The 25,316-nt window shown below is 45.6% G+C and overlaps 1 protein-coding gene across 3 annotated transcripts in view; it reads left to right on the plus strand.

Annotated features, from left to right (window-relative positions):
* Positions 1-14,411: 14,411 nt before the first annotated feature.
* FKBP5 (FKBP prolyl isomerase 5) overlaps positions 14,412-25,316 on the plus strand; it is a 55,728-nt gene continuing 44,823 nt past the window's right edge. Inside the window, exon 1 of one of the 3 annotated variants that reach the window (XM_045013512.1) lies at positions 14,412-14,474. The gene's annotated coding sequence lies outside the window, so the exon portion shown is untranslated. Of the gene's footprint in view, positions 14,475-19,012; positions 19,372-25,316 lie in introns of those variants that run through there. The other 2 variants (XM_045013513.1, XM_045013511.1) reach the window with 2 other exon arrangements.

The raw sequence follows: 25,316 nt of genomic DNA on the forward strand, positions 1-25,316 counted from the left end.
GTAGAAAGCATTATTCATGGATACTGCTATGAGAGAGCTCAGTGTCAGCGAGAAATCCAAGAGCTCTCCTTGAATACAGACTGCACTGACCACTTGTGGGTTTGCATCAGCGAAGATGCTTGCACAGTGGCTGCAAAACTCTTCAAAAGTCTTTCCTCTGCCCACCAGCATCACCTCGGTCATGCTTGGATTCAGCTTCTGTCAGCTGTTCTTCAGCCATGAGCTGATCTCCTCCGAGCACTGACCCTCTAGGTCAGGGGTTCTCAAACTGGGGATTGGGACCCCTCGGGGTTGTGAGATTATTACATAGGAGGTCATGACCTGTCAACCTCGACCCCAACCCGGTGTTAAATATATAAAAAAGTGTTTTTAATTTATAGGGGGGGGTCGCACTCAGAGACTTGCTATGTGAACGGGGTCACCAGTAAAATAGAGAACCACTGCTCTAGGTGGTAGTGACGCAGTCGTATGTGGGGAAGGATAGGTAGAACTGTGAATCATCTGTATATTGCTGTCACTTGGGTCCATGTTTCCTGACCAGTTCACCTAGTGCTTGCATGAAGATGATGAAAAGGCCCAGAGGGAGAACTGATCCTTGTACTCTACAGGAGAGGGGTCTAGTGGGGGGCATGCAGTTTCCCAGCTCTAATCACTGGATATGTCCCTTCAGGAAGGATTCAATTTAGCTCTCAGGCAAGACAGCAGAATCTCCTGGTCAACGGCGTCAAATGGTGCAGAGAGGTCCAGGAGGATGAGCGTAGATGTCTCTCCTCTATACATTGACAGATCATCCTTTAGTGAGACCTAGGTGGTTTCGGTTCTGTGTCCTGGCTTATAATAGGTTCTCTCTTTGAATGATTTAGTTGGGGATTGGTCCTGCTTCGAGCAGGGGGTGGGACTAGATGACCTCCTGAGGTCCCTTCCAACCCTGATTCTATGATTCTATGAATCCAGACTGAACTGGGTCTAAAACATAGGTGCTGGAACTAGGGGTGTGGGGGGTGCTGCTGCACCCCCTGACTTGAAGCGCTTTACACTTTGGTTCAATGGCTCTCAGCACCCCCACTATACACATTGTTCCAGCGCCCCTGCTCTAAAACGCTAGCTTCGGTTAGAAATGCTGCCTCCATCTGAACTGCCAACTGTTACTGTGTGTTCCATGTATCTTCAGGGAGGAATGTCAAGGAGACTGATAAAGAATATTTGGCCTTCTACCGCATCTCTCATCCAAGGACCTTGAAATGCTTTGCAACTGCTAGTGGCTCAAGCGAACACAAGCGCCAAGGAGGGGCAGACGGAGGAATTATTAGAGCAGGGTGACTCAGCTGCCATGATTATTCACTCTTATTAGTATCTCACGATTCACTCATTTGGGTTGTGTTTGCTTTCTACGGACGTTCAAGCAACTGAGTTACACCGTCACCAACACACAAAAATAAACATTTCAAAGTTGTGTGCACAAGTATTTGTGCTGGCACAGGGCCCGGGTGAGTGTGTGGGCCAGGTCCCACTCTCTGCCAATCCGCAGAGGCTCAGAGTCTGTTAAAGCCCCTGCTAGGGCAGTGGCCTCTTTCGCTCCAGGTGCTTTCAGCTCTGGAGGTCCCTGAGTTCAGTCCCCGGTGTGCTGGCCAAGATGGCAGCAGTCATATTAGTACATAGCCCAGTGTGGGGGCGGGGGGCATGTTACAAATCCCCCTCTGCATTGTAACACGCTCGCCAGTGGATTACACTTGCATCCTCACCTAGTGAGCCAATGGAAACAACATCATGGGGCTTATCTGCCCAGTTGCAACTAACGAAATCCAGTGCTTAATTTGGGCCTGGCAGTTCCGAGCCCCGGCACCTCTGAGCCTGGCAGTTCCGAGCCCCGGCACCTCTTGGCTTGCCACATCAGTTATGAAAGTAAAAAAAAATGGCTGGAGCCCTGGCACCTCTTTCGTTGCAAAATAAGCACAGAAGGCATCCAACTTCAAATTCAGAGTTAATGCAGTGCAGTGTTCAGGATCACCAGCCGCAACAGAAACTTTCTGATAAACTGGATGGACTCATGGTCTCCAGCTATTCCCCCTGCAGCAAAAAAAAAAAAAAAAAAAAAAGGTTGGGGGGAGCAAATATTCCTGATGAATGATTTGCTCTGCTCTAGGAATTAGTGCGCTGGGTAGGAGGCCGTGTAAGTGAAAACGAATGGGATGGAATTAGCATGGGGAAAACCTGCTCTCTTAGGACACTTCCCGACAGTTTGATCTATTGGACCATGGAACATTCTTCCGAGGGAAGAAATGGAATCAACATCGCTTGGCATTTTTAGCACTAAGTTGAACAAAATGCTGGCAAACCACCATGCATGGCCAGGGACAAGGATTGGGGGTGGGGATTTTGTACTGTTTGTTTGCCAGATTTCCCCTCTGATTTTGGAGGAGGAACTGAGGCCCGGCGAGGTGCCGGCGCTGGGCATACAGAACCCAGGAGTCCTGAATGTTGTGTGCACCTTGCACCTAGTCCCATTTCCACGAGACCAGCAGGCTCCTGTGACGGTGCAGAGGGCTGTGCTGGACAGATAGCCCTGAGAGATGGATTTGGCTTTTCAGTGCAGCCCCGGGCGCTCTGCTCGGAAGCCCTCAGCCTCTCTCTCTGTCAGGTTTGTGGCTGACCGCAAGCCTGCAGGAGTGGTTTATCTAGAGACAGAGCACACCCACTTCCCCAGCTGCTGAGTCAGGCTGTTCCCTTCGCTTGCCTCGCAGCTCAGTACATTGTGTCCCAGCTCTGCTGCGCTGGCACCTCGCCCAGCTCACATCAGCTTCTCACTCTTGTTTGTGTTCTCATCTTGCACCGAGGGCTGGTTTGCAGCTCGGCAACCCTCCCCTGCCCACCCCCCTCCTTGGCTCCAAAGGGATAGGGAGAGCGGGAGAGGAGGAGTGAGTGGGCGGGTTAAACGGGGGCACCTCTGACACCGTGGGTTGGGGGGGGGCCCTGAATAAGTGGCTCAAAATGAATGGCCAGTTTCATAAGAGATTAACCGGGGTCATCTCTACACTGAGTACATATTGGTGTAGCTTTCCCCTCTCCCCTACAAGGCTAGCCAGCCAAATGCCATGAGACCCGGTCTGATATGACACACAAGTACGTAATCGTCTCACGGGGGACGTATATCTGCTACACGCTCCAGATATTAGTCAGTCGAATGTAAATGCTTCCCAAGGACCCCAGATCACATAAAGATCTCTGCTCCTCTCGCATCACCCTGTGTCATCTCCCAGCATGCTTCAATGTGGGGGGTTGGCCCTTAGCCCTTGACCTGGGCTAGCTAGTTTCTCTGACCATCCGAATGTTGTTCTAATGCCCCCGGTGCTGCTGTGTAAAATGTCATGGAATGACCCAGTCCGCTCACAATAACGAAAGGCTCTGAGTGCAGCCAGAGCGTGGCTCCGGGGACAGGAGCGGACGCAGCCCATGGATGTAGTGTGCGGCGGTGAGTCTGTCAGGGTGCTCTCAGAAGTGTGTGCCAGCCCTATGGCTGTGTTAGCCACCTTGGCCATGGCAATAACCCAGGTGTCTTGATGAAGAAATTCTACCAAGCTTACAGAACACCTTGAAGTCGCAGCGGAGATCAGGGCCAGCTAGGTGCTATCCATACACTTCAGAGACGGTTCCTATGCCACAGCTCAGTCTGCTCTGTGTGAGGGTTAATTGCCCCCTTGCCCCTGCTCAAGCATTTGGGCTGGGGGGCCTGCCCCTCTGCAGGAACCCAGAGAGCCCCTTCCCACCCTAACTGTTGCTGCACAGAAATGGGGTTTCACTTCTGCAGAAACTTAAAGACATAATTTATGGGGCAGGAGCTGCCCAGCCAGCTGTTCCCCAGGGCCCAGCCTCGTTTACAATCTAACTAGACATGACAGAGAAAGAAAGCATTTCCCCCATTTTACAGATGGGGAAACTGAGGCACTAGAGAGGTTAGGGACCAGATTTTCAAATAAGCTCTGCACACTGGACGCTGAGCACTTGAAAATATGCCCTGAATGCTTCTGAAAACCTGGTCTCACAGGACTTGCCCAAGGTCACACAAAGAGTCAGTGGCAGAGATTGGAATTAAATCCAGATCTCCTGAGTCGAAACCCAGTGCCTTCCTCATAAGGCCAAACTCCTTCTCAGAGGCTCTATTGACTCCAGAGTGCAGCTGGATGTATTTGGAAAATCATATTTATTCTCCAAGCTCTGTCTCTTAGATAGGATTGGATAGAAAAACTCTGACTCAAACTATAGAGACGCTGGGAGACCAACGCAGAATGTGTGACTAAAGAGGCTGTTAGAAACCAACTTCAAAGGAACCCACCAACAGCTAGTTACAGGAAGATAACCTCACTGGTGGCATGCAGCTGACCAGTGGATTCATTCTCAACTGTGAGTTCCCTGACTGTTTTGGTTTAAAAAAACCCAAAACTTGGCATTGTTTTTCACACTTGTTTTGGTGAACACCTATCTGCGACTGGTACTGTGTGCACCCTCTTCACGTGAGGTAGGGTTAATTGTTCTGGGTCAACAATTTGTAAAATGGGCAGCTGAGCACCGGCCCCACGTGGCTTCGTGAATGAATGTAAAGTGCTTTGAGATCCTTGCCTACGCAGTATTGCGCATGCCTGATTCGGCCGGGTCTTTAGCCCGCTCCACTCCTCTTGAAGCCAACAAGTGTTGCGAGTTTGCAGGACCTGGCCCTAGCCTGGAAACACTGAAGCATGTGTTTAATGTTAGTCACATGAGTAGTCCTATTAAGTTCCAGGTACCTGCCTTTCCAGGGCCTAAATCGCAAGCCACGTGAGCCAGGGGGCGAAGTTGGCAGCAAGTGGCTGGGATGTGGCTAGCTCGGAAGAGCGTGGCTAGGATGTTGCACCACCCATGATGGGCCGGGAATCTTTTTGCCTTATCCCACTGCACTAGCCAGTACCGCACCACAACCATGCCAGCCCCACCAGCTGCATCTTGCCACGGCAGACCCTGTTGTGGCCAAGCCTACCGACCAAAACTGAACTGGGGCGCAGGAGGCAGGCGAGCCGTCTGTGGAAAGCAGTTTTCCCAGCTGCCTGAAGAGCTCTAAAGGAGGGTGCTGTGAATAGCCAGCCAACTCACTGTGTCCTACTGCTGCTGCACAATATAGGGTGCTGCGCTATCATCTCACTGCAGCTATCAGCAGGAAACCTTTCCCCCCACCCCCCTGCTCCCTCCCCTCCAGTTCCCAAGTCATGACCCGGGAGGAGGTTGGTACAGTTTGTTACGCTCAGGCCGGAATGTACTTTGTGTTACAAATGGCCTCAGGCCAGGACTCAGAAGCCGGACTTTATTTATACTTCCCTGCTCCAGGCTCAGCAACATCCTGCTGTCAGTTACTTCTGCTTTTATCTGCGAGGGGGATGACCTGATCTTAAAAAGCCATTCATACTATTTAATGCATGGAAATAGACTTGGACCCTGCCTGCCTGCTCTCCCAGGCTGCCAACTCGCAATTAATTTACAGACTTGTAAATTTTTTACAAGCCCATTTTTAAAATAAAGCAAGATCATCTAGGAAAGTATTTTGCCCTTTCATCTGGTGGAAGTTGTTAGAGAGGAAGTGCTTTCTAGTGAGTAAAAAATACGAGTGAGATCGGCCTCCTAGTTCTGTTAGCGACTCTGTATAATCCTGACCAAGTCTCTTAACCAGTTTGTGCCTCGGTTTCCCATTGAGTACAGTGAGGCCTACCTCACAGGGAGAGTGTGTGTCCATTGCATTGCACTGAGAGCCTCTGATGGAAAGCGCTAGGGGAAAGGCAAAACAGCTTTTTGATTCTAGATTTAGGGGATTTCTTTGTGGTAGAAATAGACAGGATCCTAAACCAGTAGTTTATGGATCCAGAACACCTTTGAAAATCTTTATCCTGTGTTCACTGAAGTCAGCGGGAGCAGTACCCTCCTGTAAACGGTCGCAGCTCACACCTCATTTTCCCTGCTGCGAGCTAGGTCATGTTATTTATTTGGGGACCTAAAAGCTGCACTAAGGAATCTATGGAACATTCAGATAACAAGGATCAACTGAGTCTGAGTGGCCTCCACATGGGGGCCGGAGTTAATGGCCGCTTCTCACACCTGAAATTTCATCACCAGCAATGTGAATCGGCAAAAAGAAATGGGAATGTTGTACCCAGTCCGTGGGTAGCTAGGGGTTCACAGTCGTCACTGCCTCGTGGAGTACAGCTTCCGCCTGTGAACGGAAATAGAACTCTGGCCTCTTGCTTCAAAATCACAGGCTGTCGCCGCTTGAACTCAAAGGAAAATATCCGTTTGCTGGTCGTACCCTCATGCCTGACCCAATTGAGCAGCTGTGATCCGAGCCAGCAGAGGGCAGTGCACACAGATACTCATTGACACTGGTGCCAGTGGAGATTTTTGGGAGGGGGCTGCAGGGACGCTCTTGGCACCTGAGCTTATGCTGCTCAGCGCTTTCAAGCCATTGCCAGTCGGATATTAAATACCCTGATCCTGCGCTGCTTATACCCTCAAACTCCCATTGAAATCAGGCCCACGAGAGAGAGAGAGAGGCGGGGGGATAGAGGGGGGAGAAATCTTGGAAGCAGATATACTGCAGGATGAAGCACCAGCTCTTGCAGTGCTTGTACTTTTAAGCTTTGTCTAAGCTAGCACATTCTGTACCCTCACTGACAACAGCTAAGTATTAGCATGAATGGGGCCGCACCATTTTAGGTAGTCTCAAGATGAGCTGCTCCAAACAGGTGGTCTTGACATGGCATTGAAAATGGTTGAAGTGCTTGGATAGACAAGGATAACACCCTTGTCATCACTGGTGCAGCCTTGCCCGTGACTGACAGCTAGTACAGAATGTGCTTCGCAGTAGGCAGGCTCTGGTGTAATACGGAGACCGATCTAGCAGTAAATACTGTGTAGTCCTGCTGGGTTAGACCCAGGTTCACTCTAGCAATGGTAGGCAGTGGTGCTGCTGTTCAGTGTGAACGGCCACGCCCGCGGTTGACCTCCACATGTCAAGGATTCTTGTGCAACCAGATCACTTCCCCCCACTTCAGGTTGAAACTTGGCACGGTGCAGTGGCAGCCTTGAAACAAATATACTTAGAAAATGTCAGAAAAAGGAAGGCGGAAAGGGAATCGGTGTGTGTGAATGAGGCAACCGCTCGTACAGGCTGTGCAATAGCCACCTACTCTACCAGCAGAAAGCAATCCAATTCTAGATCTAAGTTCAAAAGGCACGCGGCGTATCCTTACATGGGAAGTGGATGGCACCTCCAGAAACAGGCCAGCTCATTTGCAATGCAGCTTCTCAAATACGTAGCAATGCAAACGTCATGGACTGCATGAGAACTGGCTGCCAAATCCCCAGTTATTTGGCACTTCCAAACTGGATGTCAGAACACCAGCTTCCTTACTTTGCTGTTTTAACATGGTTCTTGTTTTGGGGCTCAAAGCAGACACCTTCCGAGGCACCAGTGCAAAGAGCTGAACCTCCCTGACAGTGTCGTCGATCAAATTCAAGGCATTTTTGGGGGTTCCCTTTCCCCTTCCCTCCCAGCAAGCGAATACTGAGGAATGGAAACCTTGCCTGGTAAACGTGACTCAAAACTTACCAACTTAACAGCGCAGGGTGAGGGGGAAACCAAAAGGAAGCCTATTTGTTTTTAATCTAAAATGTGCTGGAGGGATTTGCTGATGTGGCTTTTAGATTTAAAGCAGCATAGCAGGGACTTCTTTTTCTTCTCCATCTCAAGTGGTTAAGGCAGATAATACAGTCTATTTTTAGAATGAGACCCAGATGAATAAAAATATCTCTTTTACCTCCACTCTCACGTCATATCAGATGCTGCTGAGATTCTCAATGCCACAAAGAGTAAAAAGCGACAGGATCCTATCTATGTCAAAAGGGAGAGAGAGGTCTTATAAATGGGGGTTGGTTCTGCTATATTAATTCTTGCAACAAACTGATCTGTCTAACCCTGAGCTTGTCCTCAAGGGCCTCTCCCAGCTCCCCCGCCCCCGCCCCCGCCTCTGCCCCTGCTCCACTGGAGCCAAGGTAATGAGCTTGGAGTCAACCTAGACAGCTCTGCCTCATGCAATCAGGTAGTACATCAAACCCAGCTGTCCCGTTTAGGCAGAACAGCCAGTCCCTATGGTAGCAAAGTATTGGGAGATTATTTATGATGTCATATCTTGGGGCGAGCAGAGATTTTCTCTAGAGATGATGCTGTAGTTCATGGTAGAGGGTGATATCGAGCTGTTAGCATGCAGGTCCATCCTGGCTGCACCACATGCTCCTGCAGGAAAACTCTTTGAGAGGTGAAATTTGTGGAATTTCCCACCCCACCTCGTAGGGCTGGTGTTAAGCATTCACGATAGGTACCAGATTTTCCAAGCAGCTCAGCATCCAGCGTGTTGAGCTCTTCTGACGATCTCTCCCACGCTGTCTAAGGGATGGAGGGGAGACAGTTTCACCTAACAAAGCTGTTGCCCTGAGATCTATAGCATTTCCTTGCAGACTTTGGTGGAACAATGGAAGACTGGGAGCACCCCCATGAAAAGGTCAGCCTTTCTGCATTATTACCCTGGCTTCCCCTTCCCACCTCATTTCTGAGCTGATATAATCCCCCTCCTTGCACCTGGGCCCAGACCCCTATCTAGTGGCTTTGGAGCAGGAAGTTTTAACGCCACTGGGGACAGAACTAATTTCCATAGAGACTTTCTTGGGGCGTTGCTGTCTCTGATGCAGATTAGCTGTGTTCCTCTCCCCTTCCTGCCCCCTTTGTTTAACAGAGCCCTGACCACGTGATATTCACATTCAGGGCTTGCGTGGATTTAGGATGGGTGTGGAGTGGGGTGGCCGTTGTTACTCCTCTCTCTCCTTACACACTTGCCTGGTGCCTTTGGTTGATCTTTGTGCATGTTTCACCTGAGTTGGTCCTATATTTCGGAAAGCTTTGCTGGAGCCCTGAAGGTGCCATAGCACAGAGATGGGCAGTGTATAATCGGAGTCACTCCTTAACACGGGCTGTGTGTGCAATGTATTGTCCAGATGTGTATCTGCATGGCATACAGAGTATATATTACTAGTTTAGAGTCCGAGGTTACTAATGGGGCCTAGACCAGTGGTTCTCAAACCCAGTCTGCCGCTTGTTCAGGGAAAGCCCGTGGCAGGTCGGGCCGGTTTGTTTACCAGCCACGTCCACATGTTTGGCCAATTGTAGCCAGGCCAATGGGAGCTGCAGGAAGCGGTGCGGGCTGAGGGACATGCTGGCCGCCCTTCCTGAAGCCCCCATTAGCCTGGAGTGGCGAACCGTGGCCAGTGGGAGCCGCGATTGGCCGAACCTGCAGGCGCGGCAGGTAAACAAACCGGCCCAGCCCACCAGGGGCTTTCCCTGAACAAGCGGCGGCCCTAGTTTGAAAACCACTGGCCTAGACTAACGATAAGGGAGCAGGTCCTGGCTGCATTCTTTCTAGACACAACATACTGTACATCATTTCTTGTTATACATTGTACCGGTCAGCTTAGACACCTCATGGGCCAGCTGGTAGGGGCTGAAAGTTGTGCCGAACTGGCAGGTAAGGTTAACAAAGTTAGACTCTGTCAGACCAGCAGAGGAAGCAGCTCTCAGTGATAGAGGTTCTTTCCCTTCCTCCCCCTGCTCCAGATTCCCAGCCCCAGGCCCTCGATGTACACTGGGATGATGGTTAACTTGAGCACACAAGCTGATGAACTGCAATGGCCACTCACAATGGAAGTGGTGTAGCTATGGCCTGAGCCAGTACAGGGTACTGACATCTAATGGAGGATGAGGTGGTAACTTGTGTTACTGCAGATGTTGCTCTACTCAGCGCAAAGAACCACCACACCTTCTACACACCATCACTAAGACGCTCTGAACAGCATCCTTAGTAATAATAAATAATGCTATGCCATGGCTAGAACTACCTTATTCCCCACCCCCCAGCCATGTACTGCCATAGCATCTAAGTATACATAGATAACACGCCCCTGTATCTATATGAAACTTACGAGCTATATTAGACGTGCTCCTGTACAAATATCCAGTGTACATTCTTATCCCATGTTTTTCTGTGGTTAACATTAAATAACTTTTGCATAGCAAATACTAAAAGCTACAGTAAGTTTTAAATGGTATTAAGGTTATATCCTAAACAGCCAAAGCCAGGAAATTGAGGCTTACACAACTGGCAATGTCTGCTCAAGAGAGGCCCAGCACTGAAATAACAAGGTATTTGTGTTAGGACTGAGGTGCTTTGGAGTCGAATGTGTTGTCTGGGCTCAGGACTGGAGTAGCAGAGGCTGCTGCTGGTCATGACTCAGTGCACTAGGAGAGCTGAGGAGAGGGGGATGGGCAGGACTGAAAAATGTAGTTAACATAGCAGGGGGCCCCACTGCTAGAGCTTTATGTGACCCCAAGACTGGAGTGGTGAGCATTACTACTGGTCAAGGGAATGGTGCATTGGTAGATCTCTACAGGGAAGACTGTCAGCCATATACCTAGCTGAAATTGCTGCTCTTAAGGCTTCACTTACTCATCTGCTCCAAATTCACTTATGAAAGCCTGAGAGAAAAACAAGCAATCTGAGGCTTCTATTTTGCTCTAAAGTCAACCACTTTAACATAAGCATTGCAGAGGGCTCGGAACATTGTGATCTTACATAACGTATGTGCTGCAATACGCTGGCACAAATAGGGTGAATCGAGGACAGAGTGGCTGCCTTAACTGTGAATTTCCTGGCTTTTGTGAGTTTACATCAGTCTCGCTGTTATTTTAATGTGTTTTTTAAACTGTAATCTCCTTTTTTGATTCTACTATAAAATAAAGAGGGGAGAGAAATAGGAGTAAAATGGACACTGTATCTGTCTTTAAAGTAGCTAGAATCTGGTATGGAATGTCATCTGGATTCTAAAGATCTTTTTGAAAGAAAATTCCATCACCCTCTCGCCAAGAGATTGTAAAAAAGCAACCATTTTTGTGGGACAACACAAAACCAATGTGTGATCTCCCCCTGCTGGTGTCTAGGATAAAAAGTTGAGGACTCTTAGAATTATGCATATTTTCTGAACAAAAATAACAGTAAAGTGATCGGTCTGTGTTTGCTTTTGTTTGTTTGTTTGTTTGTTTGTATTAGAAACACACAATTGCTTGTTAAATGGAAAACTAAAACTGTTTGGGATAGGGACCGGGAAAGAGTGTATCTTTCAATCTTCTAGAAAATGTTTAAATTCAGAATAAAAATCATGATGGTAAACTTTCTTCTCTCCTATATTTCATTTCTTTACTATCAGTGACATTTAGTAAGCTCCATATTTTCCCCACTATATTTTAAAGAAGGGAAAACGCTGTTAAAGTGAGTGAGTCCTTGTTACAGTGAACTAGCTAGCTGAACATTCAGCTTCAAGTTAAATTCCTCATTTCCAACGTGTGCTGGCGGTGTCTAATTCAAAATGCAAAAACCTAACAGTCTTCAACATTGTATCAAAGAACAGAAGCTCTAAGGAAGACTTTGTTAAACGTTATAAATCCATTGACAACTAAGCACATTCTTTGGTCAGCTATTGTAGTCATACAGGGAAATAACCGGGTCAAAATGCAGATTTGTAAGAACCAGCATTCCTAAAATGAACAGAAATGCCTTATTTCATATTTATACAGCATTCAGGACAATGGGGTCCTGAATCTGATCCTGGTTACAGCCTCCGGTTACTGATTTTCAGTCAAATAGAGACACATTTTCAAAAGACATCAGGGTCGGATTTTGAAATACTTACCACCCACAACTGGAAGTCAGATTTTTAAGAGTTCAGCCTATTGGGGGCAAAGGCTTGATCGAAAATGTGTCTACCTAATTTGGTGCCCAAGTGAGAGCTGAGCTGTCTTGAAAATCTGACTCTAGGTGTGGGTGCTGACTCTGAGTCCTGCTAAAACAATGGCCATAGTGTCTTCACTAAATATTTCTTATCTAGGTCCCTTTTGCAGTGTGTCCAACCCAAACACTGCAGCACTTGTGCTACTGCAAGAAAACCTGAAAGTGAAACTGACCAGAAATACAAGTAACTAGGGTAGGGTAGGGTAGTTTCCTTATCCAGGCTGAGTGATACAAAAAGGTAAACCAGGTTCAACAGTACTGAAAAACTATCAGAGGGGTAGCCGGGTTAGTCTGGATCTGTAAAAGCAGCAAAGAGTCCTGTGGCACCTTATAGACTAACAGACATATTGGAGCATGAGCTTTCGTGGGTGATGCAGCCGACGAAGTGGGTATTCACCCATGAAAGCTCATGCTCCAATATGTCTGTTAGTCTATAAGGTGCCACAGGACTCTTTGCTGCTAGTACTGAAAAAGATAGTTTAAAAAAACTTGATTTTTTTCTAATCTAAGGTGGTTCTCCAGCCCAGATTAGCATTTTCGATTAACAAACTTCTTTTTTAAACCAAACAATAGCTATCCTGATTATTGCAACAGTCCATGTCTGCTCTGAAATCATTCCTTTCTATCATTGACTTTCAGATAGTCACAAAGGATTTATTTCTCTATTCACTATTTTTTAAAAGTCAAGGAAAAATATATGTCCAGTTAATGGTGCTGCTAGTCTAATATTAAACCCACAATAACAAGGGATATGAAGAGTGCAGTTAGTATTTAACTCCATTCTCCCCCTCCACTATTGCTGTGTCTCTACACTGTGTTTATAACATGCCATAAATGCTGCAATATCCAGACATACACAAAGAGGTGTGTTGAGGATAGAGTTTTTGCTTTAAGAGGGGTGGGGAATACACTGACAGGATCCTGCAGGCCTTAAATTGGGCTCCTTGTTCACCATCTTTGTGTTAATAAAGAAGAGTTAGGTAGGACCCTTTCCCCCCCCACTTCCTTCCACCCCAGTCACAAAGCAGCCATTTCATAGCTGTTGCTGCAACAGTGGCCACAGCTCAAACAAGTGGCCCAATTTTTCATACTAGCTCAGCCCCCTGAGTGCTGAACTCCTTTGAAAACCTGGCCAGAAGGTGTCACCACGGGGGAGCTGCTGTGTCCTCAGCCCTTCTGAAAACCAGAAATCTGGGCCAGCGGATCTAGGTATAGAGTAGTTTACCCAACCACCCACTTCCCCAAATAATGGTAGCAAAATGCAGCAGTGTCTGTGTTTGTATGTAAAAATGGAGGGAAGAGAAAAGCAGGGGAATGGAAGCCACAAGTCTGTTGCTTGGTTTTGCTCCAGTGAAAAGAAATTGCTTAAAGGAACAGGGCCACTTTATCTAGCAAATAGAAAATAAATAATTACCAAGGAACCGCAGGTTCTATACCTGCTGCTGATTCCTTTGCCCCCTTATGTGGCCTTACAATCTGCATGATCATGAACCGTAGTAACATGTTTTTCTTTCTACTGTTGCTACGTTAAGGACCCAAACAAACCCCAGGCGAAACTGACTATACAGTGGAAACGGTGAAACTGACTATGTACCAAGTGCTGTCATGCTGAAAAAGGGATACAAAATAACTTCTCCAATCTTTCGGTTGCAGTAATTTGAGGTGTTACAAGTAATAATTCCGGGATTTAAAAACGCCAGACTTTAAGCAGTGGATATGTGCTTGATATTATTTTGGGGACTCTGAATATTATAATGGGTTACACTCCTGCTACAGTCAGGCAATGAAAGTTGTGCTAATCTTCCAGTCTAAATTCCCACTAAGGTCTTATCTTTGTCCTGAACCGTTGTGGGTTGCATGATTACAGCCGAGTTCAATACCGTTGCTTTCGTATAGGTTTCATGTTTGTTATAGTGCCGCGTTTGAGATGGGTTGGGGTTTTCCGTTGTACCACGCAGCATCATCGTTTTGGGCTGATGTGTGGGTTTGGGGTTATGGGTTGCAACGGGCGGGGCCGGGGGGAGGTTGCACTGATGGTTTGGGGGTTGCACGGGAAATCGGGGGTTGCACTGACTGTTTGGTGGAAGGCACCGGGTCTGGGGGGCGGGGTTGCACTTGCACTGATGGTTTGGGGAGGTTTGCACGGGGGCTGGAAGGTTGCACTGACAGTTTTGGGGTTGCACGTGGTCTTGGGGGGGCTGCCCTGAGGATTTGGGGGGTTGTACGGGTGAGTGTTGGGGCGGTTGCACTCAGTTTGTCCGGCTCCGGCGCTGCCCCTCTCTTGCAAAGAGAGCTCGAGGCTGCGGACTGCTCCCGACAAGGGGGCTGGGAAGAAGCCGCCTTATTTACATGCGGGAGGAGCGATAGCCAATGAAGAAGCGCCTCGGGTGCCCTTGACATAGACGGGCAGGCTCGGCGGCCAATAGGCGCTCTGAGGGGCGGGGCCTAGCGGGGGCAGGCGGGGGTCTCGGGGCCGGCTCCGGCAGGGCGCTTGGTGTCAGTCCTAGCCCGGCAGCGCGGCGGCGGCGGGAGCCAGAGGAGGCGGCGGCGGCGGCGGCGGCGCGGCAGGTACCGGCGCCCCCGGGGTGGATGTCGGGACCGCGGCTTAAAGCGGGGGCGATTCCCCCCCCCACCGTCCGCCTTAGGGGCAGCCCCCGCGAGGGGGGTCGCGTAGCCCCCCTGCCCCCTTGGGGCAGCCCCCCCATGTCAGGCGCAGCCCCCCGCCCCCTAGGGGCAGCCCCCCCATGTCAGGCGCAGCCCCCCGCCCCCTAGGGGCAGCCCCCCGCTAGGGGTAGCTTCATGGACAACTTTGGGTACAGGCTCTCCCTCCCCCCCCACTGGACCCCATGTCTCTCCTTTCCCCCAGAACAGCCCCCAGCTTCCCTCTTCCTGTGTCCCCCAAACCCTCCTTCTTACCTCTTACAATCGCAAACCGCCCCCCTCACCTGCATGGATGTATGTTGAAGGGGAGAAGAATTACATCCCCCGAGGGAATATTTTGGGGAGTGTGGGTGTTTGGGGGGGGAAGGGGGGAGGATGAATTACACCCCCTGCAACAGGGAAGGTTTATACAATGAGACCGTGTCAATTTTAGTATTTCTGCCGAGAGGAGAGTGAGGGGGGATATAACCCACCGCCCCCCGCCCCCCAGATAACCAGCAACATAGAGACCCTGGGCTAGGAGGTCACGGAGAGTTGCAAACGGAAATGCTGTATATATTGCACTGGGTATATTTATTGAAAGCGCTATGTAAGAGCCAGGCGGTAATAGTAACATTGGAGGAAGGTAATTGAGGAAGCCTGGCGGAAAGGGGGCGAAGGAACGTGGTGAGATGTGGGATCAGGAAGAACCTGGAGAACGGGTGGGTTATTTGTGCTGTGGCTAAAGAACCCCAGGTAAGTACCACAGGAGAAGCCTCCTGTGTATGGAAGGTGTGTGAGAGTGGAGTATCTGTGTAACTGTCGTGGTCCTTAACCTTGGGAGGTAGCTCTGCCTTATGCTCTGCTCCTAACCAAGGATTTCAAATTGTTTTTACAAAACACTGTTATCTCTATAAATGCAGTTATGCAAGGATAGGGAAGGCAGTGTCCGTAGGTTGTGCTAGTTTTTTGGGTTTTTGTTTTTCTTTTTTTGCTTTAGAATCTGCTGGCTGGGCTTACTTTTTTTGTTGGGGGGGAATGGAATGTAAGAAATAAATGAATCTGCTTACACTGTTGTGATGTGCCCTTTGTACTCTTGGAAAATAGGCAGAGTCTGCTGGTGCTCTTAAATTCTGAAAGAGCCAGGTGAAAGGACCGGATTAAATCAAACCTTGAGCAGATGATTGAGGGAGAGAGGGAAATGTGTTTCAATCTTCACAGTATATGCATATCAAATCTACCCTGTGGGTGCCTCCAGCAAAATTAAAGTAGATGCAGAATCTGTTTTAATCTCACTCTCAGACAAAAAAGTGAAGTATCAGAGGGGTAGCCGTGTTAGTCTGGATCTGTAAAAGCAGCAAAGAATCCTGTGGCACCTTATAGACTAACAGACGTTTTGCAGCATGAGCTTTCGTGGGTGAATACCCACTTCGTCGCTGCAAAACGTCTGTTAGTCTATAAGGTGCCACAGGATTCTTTGCTGCTTTTACAAAAAAGTGAGTTAGGAGTCTTTGCTTCGTATCTTCTAACTTTTGTCTAATTATGTTACAACTGTGATATTTAAATATCATTTTGATCTGGAAATTTTAAGTTAAATTGACTCTGCATCCACCCTGTTTATTCCAGTCATTTATATCTAGATTAATATTCTTTGTCCCATATCTGAGATTTCACCTGTTTTCAAACAATTTTAGATCAACTAATTGAGAAGTGGTCTACTTTCATTATAGGCAGCCCTGTATCCTTTGCTGAAATACTGTTTTGCAACTTCCTACAGCAGTGCTCTTCAATGAATCGGAACATGGTCTGCAGCCATGATAATGGTGCACTGGGGAGGATGTTTTTTAATCCAGTTGTGAAAGCACAGTGTTGTCACAAAATGAGGTTTCTGTGTAATGACACCTTCCTAAAAATGTCCCGTGGATTGTAAAAGTAAACGTATATCTCAGCACAATTATCATATATAACCCAAAATAAACATGATTGAAGGCTCTTGCCCTCGCTTTTTCTCTCATTCGATAGCCCAAATAGCTCTTGTGAAGTTGCTATTTTCCTGCTGCTAAGTGCATATTCAGACGTGCATATCAGTGCCACAAAGGAATATTATTTATCTGAAGAGCTGTAAGAGCCCTTGAAGGGTAAATTCAGAAATAATATGTAATGTCTCCAGATGATTAATTCCGGTTCGTATTTTCAGTGCTATATTCAAGGTTCCTTCTTTGATGCACCATTTAATTAATCCTGTCTGTGAGTGAAATTGACCATCATAAACAAACAGAGCTTTGCTATGTTCAGTTCCACAGTGTAGACTAGGGGTAGGCAACCTATGGCATGCATGCCAAAGGCGGCACACGAGCTGATTTTCAGTGGCACTCACACTGCCTGGGCCCTGGCCACCGGTCTGGGGGGCTCTGCATTTTAATTAAATTTTAAATGAAGCTTCTTAACATTTTAAAAACCTTATTTATTTTACATACAACAATTGTTTAGTTATATATTATAGACATACAGAAAAAGAGCATCTAAAAACGTTAAAATGTATTACTGGCACACCATACCTTAAATCAGAGTGAATAAATGAAGCCTCGGCACATCACTTCTGAAAGGTTGCCAACCCCTGGTGTAGACAGTGCCCTTAAGGTGCCAGTTTGGGGAGTCTCTTTTCATCAGATGAGTGAATTGATTCCATTTAAATATTGCTTCCTCAAATATCAACCTTTTTTTTAGGACAAATCATTTAAACCAAAACTTTCTCTACAAGGGGCTGGGAAAGATGCTTAAACTTGATTTCAAACACTTCTTAATCACCATGGAAACTGGTATTATAAACAGGATTGAAAACATTATTTACCCCATCCTCATCGATTAGTCAGGTTGTATTAGAGAGAGGGTTACCTGGAACCATGTGTGAACACTGCCCCATAAATGTAATAATGGACTAGGAACCAAAGAAATGCTGTTTGGCACAGGGAAAAACAAAGCTGCCTCCTTTTGGCAAACTTCACAAAGATACAGTTGAGTTGGGTCAAAATAAGGTATTCCTAAGTGGAAAATGAAGGAAGGCAAGGCTGTTGCTCTCAATCTACAAATTCTACTTTGAGTCCTGAATGTTCTGGCTTTTAATGTTTTTGAATTCTATTTATATTTGATTTTAAATGTTGTAATATACCTTACAGGTTCTTGAATTACAGCAAGTATTTGAGGGGTATAAAAACCAAGGAGGCAGAGGAAATGACTACTGAGATCCAAAGCATAGTATCAAGGAGAAGTGGGATGAAACTGAGAAAAGAACAATTTGTTTGCAGTGCTGTGGGGTATTTTTTTTTCCAGAACAAAGATGTAGTCCCTGCCCTGACGATCGTATGATGTAATATTAGATGCAAAGTCATGAATGAGGGCAACAAATATTTAGGGAGTAGGAAGATGAAGGGGAGTGGAAGGACAAAGTGTTGCCTGTGCCTAAATTAAGTGTGTGATCTTACTGCATGTCTTGGTATTAATTACTTTTTTAAAAAATGTTTGGGCATTTAGGTTAAGTAGCAGGAAAAAATGCCAAACAGTAGGATAAATTACCCGGCAGTAATCTTCCAAGGGGGTTGAAGCCCCACTGGCTCAATCTAGGAGGTAAATGTGCTTAGTGGTAAGAGCAGGGGACTTGAGAGACAGAGCAGGGTTTTGTACCTGCCTCTGTCACTATATTTTTGTCCCCTTAGGGAAGTCACTTCAACTCCTTATCTCTGGTTTCCCCATCCATAAAACAGGAATAAATACCCATTTGGCTATGCAGTGTTTTAAGATCCTCTAATAAATTTATCTGTACTTACAAAGTATTTCAAACTGGGTTGGACAAAACACTAAAGGATGATGCACTATAGAGAAAAGGCCTAATTAGGCAGGGAAGGGACAAAATAACCCTATAGGTGTATTCCATTTCTAACTCTTACTAAGGCCTGGGCTATACAAGCTTATGCCCAAATAAATTTGTTAGTCTCTAATGTGCCACAAGGACTCCTTGTTGTTTTTACTTAGGTCGACATAGCTACAGCGCTCAGAATGCTTCTGTCGATCTAGCTACTATTGCTCAGGGAGGTGGAGTTTCTACAATGATGAGAAAAACCCCTTCCATTGCTGTAGTCTGCACAGTGATGTAAATTTTACACTCGGCTTTACAAAGCAAGGCATAATCCTTATCCTGACGAACTTGTATCCTAATGTGGACGAGACAAATGCAAGACTACATAGAGATAAAGATGAGGGAAGGAGAATGAAGGGGGCTAGTTGGTAAAGAGAATGAGGATTCTTGGGGAGGAGGGATTCAGAGAAATAAAGGGTGGGGCTGACAGATTTTTCTAAGGCCAGTGGAGAGTGTAAGAGAGGGAGTAAAATTGATAATAAGAAAGACGAGGGAAGCAGCAAGGCAGGAGAACTGGGAGGAATGTAGGAAGGGGGTGGGGATGGAAGACATGGGTGGTGTAGGAGGAGATTAGATTCCATGTCATTGGGGCTGAGTCTATATAGGGACCTGAAGCTGAGGAAAACAAGCTTGGGTTTGATAAGTGGAAGGAAGGATGGGATTTTAGGAGAAGGGTAACTTAATCAGAGCAGTGACCAAGGAAGATGACTTCAGCATGAGCTTTTTGAAAAGCCAGGAAAGTGGAAAGTTACAGTAAATGAGGCAAGAGATGAAAACCCTTGTCCACGCCTTACTTATTGGTGGGACTAGTGAGGGAAGAGTGGACTTTTTGTGAGACGTTACTGGAATAAGTAACAATTTGAGTGAGAGACTGCAAACATAGGAAGAAGAATCACAGATGACCTCAAAGTTGTGAGTATGGGAAAGAGGAAGGATAAAGTTTTCAGTGATAAAGAGGCAGGTGTTACTCAGGGTTCGGGGTGGGCATGTCTACATGAGCTACAATCACACCCCTTGATTGCAGTATAGACATGATAAAAAGGGAGAAGAATCCTTTTGACTTGGCTAGGAGTGGGTTGTTAATGATGGAAGGCACAGCACCCTCAATGGAGAAGGCCAAAGTCTAAATAACATGCTAGCTCAATCTAAGACAAGTCCACACAACAGAAGGAGAGAGAGGCACATAGGAGCAGGTCAGGGAAGGATGTTTTTAAAGAGATGTGTGAAGACAGGGATGGGCAAGTAAAGTGTGCCCTTCAGGGAAAAGGAAAGTTGTGTGGAAGGGAAGAAGATAGATTTGAGAGGTGACAGGTAGAAACTGCTGTAGTCCTAGGACTTTCTCCAAAGGCTTGGGATACTAACTAATACCTAGTGTATCCATTTGAATTCAGGACAGTTCTATCTGTTAAGCAACTGTGAGACCCCATGTGTTAACATCCTTTGAATTAAGTAATAGCAGCTTAATTTAATATCAACGATCTATAATGCAGTTACTAGACTATTAAATGTTCTAGCTTACTAAGTCTGTATTTATATGGAGAGCATTTCTGAGTTGTTACGAACACCTTTTAAAAAGCTTTTTCATATGTTGTGAGGTATAATAGAGTAAAAATATGCTCCCAAGAAAGAACTTTTATCCTAAATTTAAGCTCAAACAATTAAATAATAACCCCCTGAAAAGAGATGAATGGAAGCAGTCACAAATCAAACTGTATCATTCATGAACATCAATGTGTTACTACATAACAAAGTGGGCTTTAATGACAAGGGTCGCTTAAGTCTTGTGTGTGCGTTGGTCTAGGAAAGAGGGTTTGCCCTGGGGATTAGTTCATGGTATTCGCTATTAAGATTGAGAGAAATCTTATAGGTGGTCTGGTCCTTCCCCCTGATGTTTCAGGTTCCTAAAGGGGAATCTCCTTTAATACTTCTGTAAAGTTTCAGAATTTCTCTAAGTGTTGTACACTTAGCTGTGTAAAACTGGAGAGAATAAAAAGTTCCGGGGCTGTTGCTACCTTAATTTATTTAATTGAATAACACTTGGGGTGAGCTTGCCTATATTGGCTAGAAGGAGTTAGGTGCCTAACTCCTGATGAAATACCATAAGCTGGGCACCTAACTAATCAATGCATCTTTTAATTTATTTTTTTTAAATCTCACCCTTCATTTTGTGTCTGATATTGTACCTCTTCTCCCCACTGCCCCCCGAAAAAATAAATAATTGATTTAAAAAAATGTATTGTGACATGGAAAAGTGTCTGTAGTTGTATTGTTCTATAAACAGTCCCTGCTCTGAAGAATTTACATCTAAAATGTACGGGCTATTTTTGATATATTGAGATTGTGTGTAAATGTGGTTGTTGTCATGACTAACACCACATAAACATGTTTTGAAAGCATCCCCAGTAGTTACAGAATTCTATGTATAAATCTCTAATCCCCTGCACCGTTGGGCCCTTAGTCAGTGATTGAAATTGTTTTTCAGACACAGCATCCAAAAAAGTGCAGGGACTACTTAAAATCACATTAATCAAGAACAATTTACTGGCAGTAAGATTATACAATTATTATTAATCCAGAATTACGGAATGTCCCTGATTTAAAAGTTCACTTGGTTTTTCCCCGAAAGTATAATGTTGTTCAGACATTTTGATTAGAACAGAAATAATGAAATAATAGCTCCCAGAGGCTCTGACCAGGATTGTGCAAGGTGGTATAAAATACTGTAGTACTTGTATTTCAACTCTAGAGAGTAATCAAGTGATGATGGTGCAGCCTCACAAGTGGGCAGGTTATGTATTATTGTTTGAAACCTATTGAATGTGTGAATGTTATGAAGAGCTGGTGTACAGCAACACCGACACAGAGGAGAGCTTTGCAAAAATGACTTTTTAAGATAGTTTGGTCTGTTTTGAAAATAAGGCGTCGAGAGTTAGCTTCACTCTTCAGGGTTTTGAGCAGCTCTGACCGCCACTTGGGGGAGCTACAACAGCTTTAAACTGCAGATGCCTGCTTTGATCCCATTCAAATCAATGGGAAACAGGAAAAACTAGCAGGAAAAAAGCTATAATTTATTTTCTCTAGGTTACTGGGACATAGAATAATGGTGAGGGGTTCTATAAAGCTTGAAGCACTGATTGCAGTTCGTCTGGTCTGTCATATGAGTAACAAGGTTTTTGTCTAAACAGCAATTGCAATCGAAATAATTTTTTTTGGCCATCCAGACTTGGGATGATGCAGGCCCTCTGCTTAACTCTCTTGTTAAGAGGCTAGAATTAAAGCATCTTCAACTGACTGAGAAGTGTTTTTGTAACTGCTCTTCTTGTATTGCATTTTTGGTTTTATAAACTAGTTTCATTAAAAGGAATACTCTTAGTGAAGTTGAAGACAATAGTGAAAACTATAGCCCAGGGGTCGGCAACCTTTCAGCAGTGGTGTGCCGAGTCTTCATTTATTCACTCTGATTTAAGGTTTCACATGCCAGTAATACATTTGAATGTTTTTAGAAGGTCTCTTTCTATAAGTCTGTAATATATAACTAAACTATTGTTGTATGTAAAGTAAATAAGGTTTTTAAAATGTTTAAGAAGTTTCATTTAAAATTAAATTAAAATGCAGAGCCCCCCGGACCGGTGGCCAGGACCCAGGCAGTGTGAGTGCCGCTGAAAATCAGCTTGTGTGCCACCTTCGGCACCCGTGCCATAGATTGGCTATCCCTGCTATAGCCGATGCCACTCTTCTCTGATGCCACCTCTTCTCTGATTGATAAGATTTCTGATATGTGGGTTGCCACTCCAGTCCCAGTGAAAATGATTATTGCCTTGACTCTTTGAACTAGTTGCTGTTTCAAAAAGAGATGTTTTTATGTTTAAAACATCCTCTCCCATCCAACGATGAAACATGCATGTCCATGAGCACACTCAGGTTCCTGAGCATCACCTGAGGTATTGGAGTCCTCCCATAATGCTGGCAGTAGAGAGAGCTGAAAATGCCCCTTTTTTCCAATTAGACTCTACATTTGCAGTATGTTACTTTTCAAAGACATCTGAGAGAAGTTTTGCTGTATACCTAATTGGGTGCGTAAATATAGAAATCACCTTGTGTTGTGTGGAGATCAGTGGTGAGATTATCCCCTCAGGACTTCCTACCATGGAGGCAGGAAATTAGTACAAAACCTGCTCTTCTTGACCAAATTTGGTTGAAAATCTCATCCCTCCAGCTCCTGAGCCTGGGGGAGGGGCAGCTTCTGCAATCTCCATGTGAGTGGAGGGGAGGGCTCGCTTGGGGAGAATGTCACCTCCCTGCAGAGATCTCCCCACTTCAGATAATGCTAATACTTTCTCAGCTTGAGATAGTCAGCAATGTCGACCCAGCAAACATACCATCCTTCTAAAGATGCTACCAGGATCTGTGGAGATAATTCTGGGGCTCTTGGAACATCCATAGCTTATTGGAGCCAAGCTGCGTTACCCACCCGCCCCAAGTCCCGTGTCTGATTTGGAGAAAACTGAGCTGACACTCCTGGCATTTCCGGGCCCTCCCAAAGGAAGCATGACTTGGCCCTGCAACAATCTTGTATTTCAGTATATACAGGAATTATTGTTCACCCGGGTGCATAGGATTCAGTATCAACACTAAACCATTTATGTACACAGGGCTTAAAGAAGTCTCAGGTGTACAGCTATTACTTGGGCTGCCCCACCATAATGCCTGGTGGCTCCTGTCAGATTGCTTAACAGTGGTGCTACAGTTTGCTGTGATGGAAAAACACTGAGTTAATTGGTAGTTACTTTTCCTCCTTGTGGTTACACCTGCAGTCTTTCTAGAGTCTTAAGTTCACCGCTAAACAGTACAGAGTCTTCTGACTTACAGGGAACTACTTTTACTATGGAGCCGGCCTTCCAGTTTATACCAACCTGCGTTGTCTTGTAAACACTTTAAAATATTCAGTTGTGTCTGCATCTCAGCCAGTCACTTACCACTTACATGTCTCCCTCATGATTGTAGGATAAGATTAATTTACGCTTATAAGCCACCTCAGCTAGACCACTGATCTCTAGTGTAGTGGCTAGAGCAGAGGCCTGAGGAGTACAGGCTTACAAAGTTTAGTGACAGACCCATAAAGCTTACATCACTTAATTTCCATGTGCCTCCATTTGCCCATCTGGGAAATGGGTATTATTTGCCTTTCAGTTATCTCTTATGCATATTGTTTGTAAATCACTGCAAAATCCTTGGATTAAAGGTGCAGTATAGGTGCACAGTATTATAGTAGCTGAGTGTAGGATTTCTGATATAACCAGCATATAGAGGGAGCTAGGATTCCCTAAATTACAGATCAGACTACTTGTGAGGCCCACGATTCTGCAAGTACTAAAGCAGATACTTGACCTCGGTGCCTAAAGTTAAGCACGTGTGTAAATCTTTTCAGATTGGGGTTTAGTGATCATTAGCTTTCTTGTAGTGTCCTGTATCAGAGGGGTAGCCGTGTTAGTCTGGATCTGTAAAAGCAACAAAGAATCCTGTGGCACCTTATAGACTAACAGACGTTTTGCAGCATGAGCTTTCGTGGGTGAATACCCACTTCTTCAGATGCAAGAAGTGGGTATTCACCCACGAAAGCTCATGCTGCAAAACGTCTGTTAGTCTATAAGGTGCCACAGGATTCTTTGTTGCTCTTGTAGTGTCCTGTTATATCCCTGGGCTAAACTCTTCCTTATCCTTGTGCTCTCCTTACCCTGTGGAATCTGCAGAGTGGATTCTCTGGGACTGGCTGCGGCCTGTCAAGCAGCAACAGAGTTCCTCCAGATGGAGTCTTGCTATTTTCTCTCTCCTTTTCAAACTCAAACACTGGGTTTTCAAAACTCGTCCTCCCTTTTTGAAGCAGCCCTGAGGAGATTCCTTATCATTGTGGATTTCTCATTTTAAGTGCCGCTGCTCTGTGCTAATGTTGATTCAATTCATGACCATACTAAAATACTCATCCCAGCTGGCTGGTGCTCATTTTCACTCTAATTCTCTGCTGAGTTGCTTGCTTTGACTCCTGAGATTTCTGCTGGCTCTCCGTGTCCTTGCCCTTTCCCAGGTAGAGTGAGTTTGAGGTTGGTAAATTGGTTAATAAATCCCAATCTGTGGTGGTTACACATGGAAACCACCACAGCCAGAATAGTTGCCACCCAAGCAAATGTACCCTTTCATAACAAGAACAGGAGTACTTTTGGCACCTTAGAGACTAGTCATCTCAATTATCACTTCAAAAGTTTTTTTTTCTCCTGCTGATGATAGCTCATCTCAATTGATTAGACTCTTCCTGTTGGTATGCATACTTCCACCTTTTCATGTTCTCTGTATGTATAAATAAATCCTGTCTGTGTGTTCCATTCTATGCATCCAAAGAAGTGGGCTGTAGCTCACGAAAGCTTATGCTGAAATAAATTTGTTAGTCTCTAAGATGCCACAAGTACTCCTGTTCTTTTTGCAGATACAGACTAACACGGCTGCTACTCTGAAACCTTTCATAACAGTCATTTTATAATTGTACATCTGAACATATGCAAAGTATATGAGATGTTTTGCTGGAATGTGTGTATTAAAAGAATGTCTAGGTGGTCGTCATTTTGAATATTTTGGTTCTTCCTGTTTATACAGTAACTTCTTTGGCCGTCTGAAACAGATGTATTCCCCACTTAGCAGTACTCTGGCTTGCTACAGTGTTGCTCCTGAATGCTAGACTGCTGGTACTGAGCAATTTTTTTTCAAGTGCCTTTTTATATTTAATTTAAAACTAACTGGAAACACTCATTCCGGAGGAAAAACTAAATGGATACCTTTTGTTTGCAGATTCCGTAATAAAATCAGGA

The sequence above is a fragment of the Mauremys mutica genome, chromosome 4, assembly GCF_020497125.1.
Source record: "Mauremys mutica isolate MM-2020 ecotype Southern chromosome 4, ASM2049712v1, whole genome shotgun sequence".
In the NCBI taxonomy this organism is placed as follows: domain Eukaryota; kingdom Metazoa; phylum Chordata; order Testudines; family Geoemydidae; genus Mauremys; species Mauremys mutica.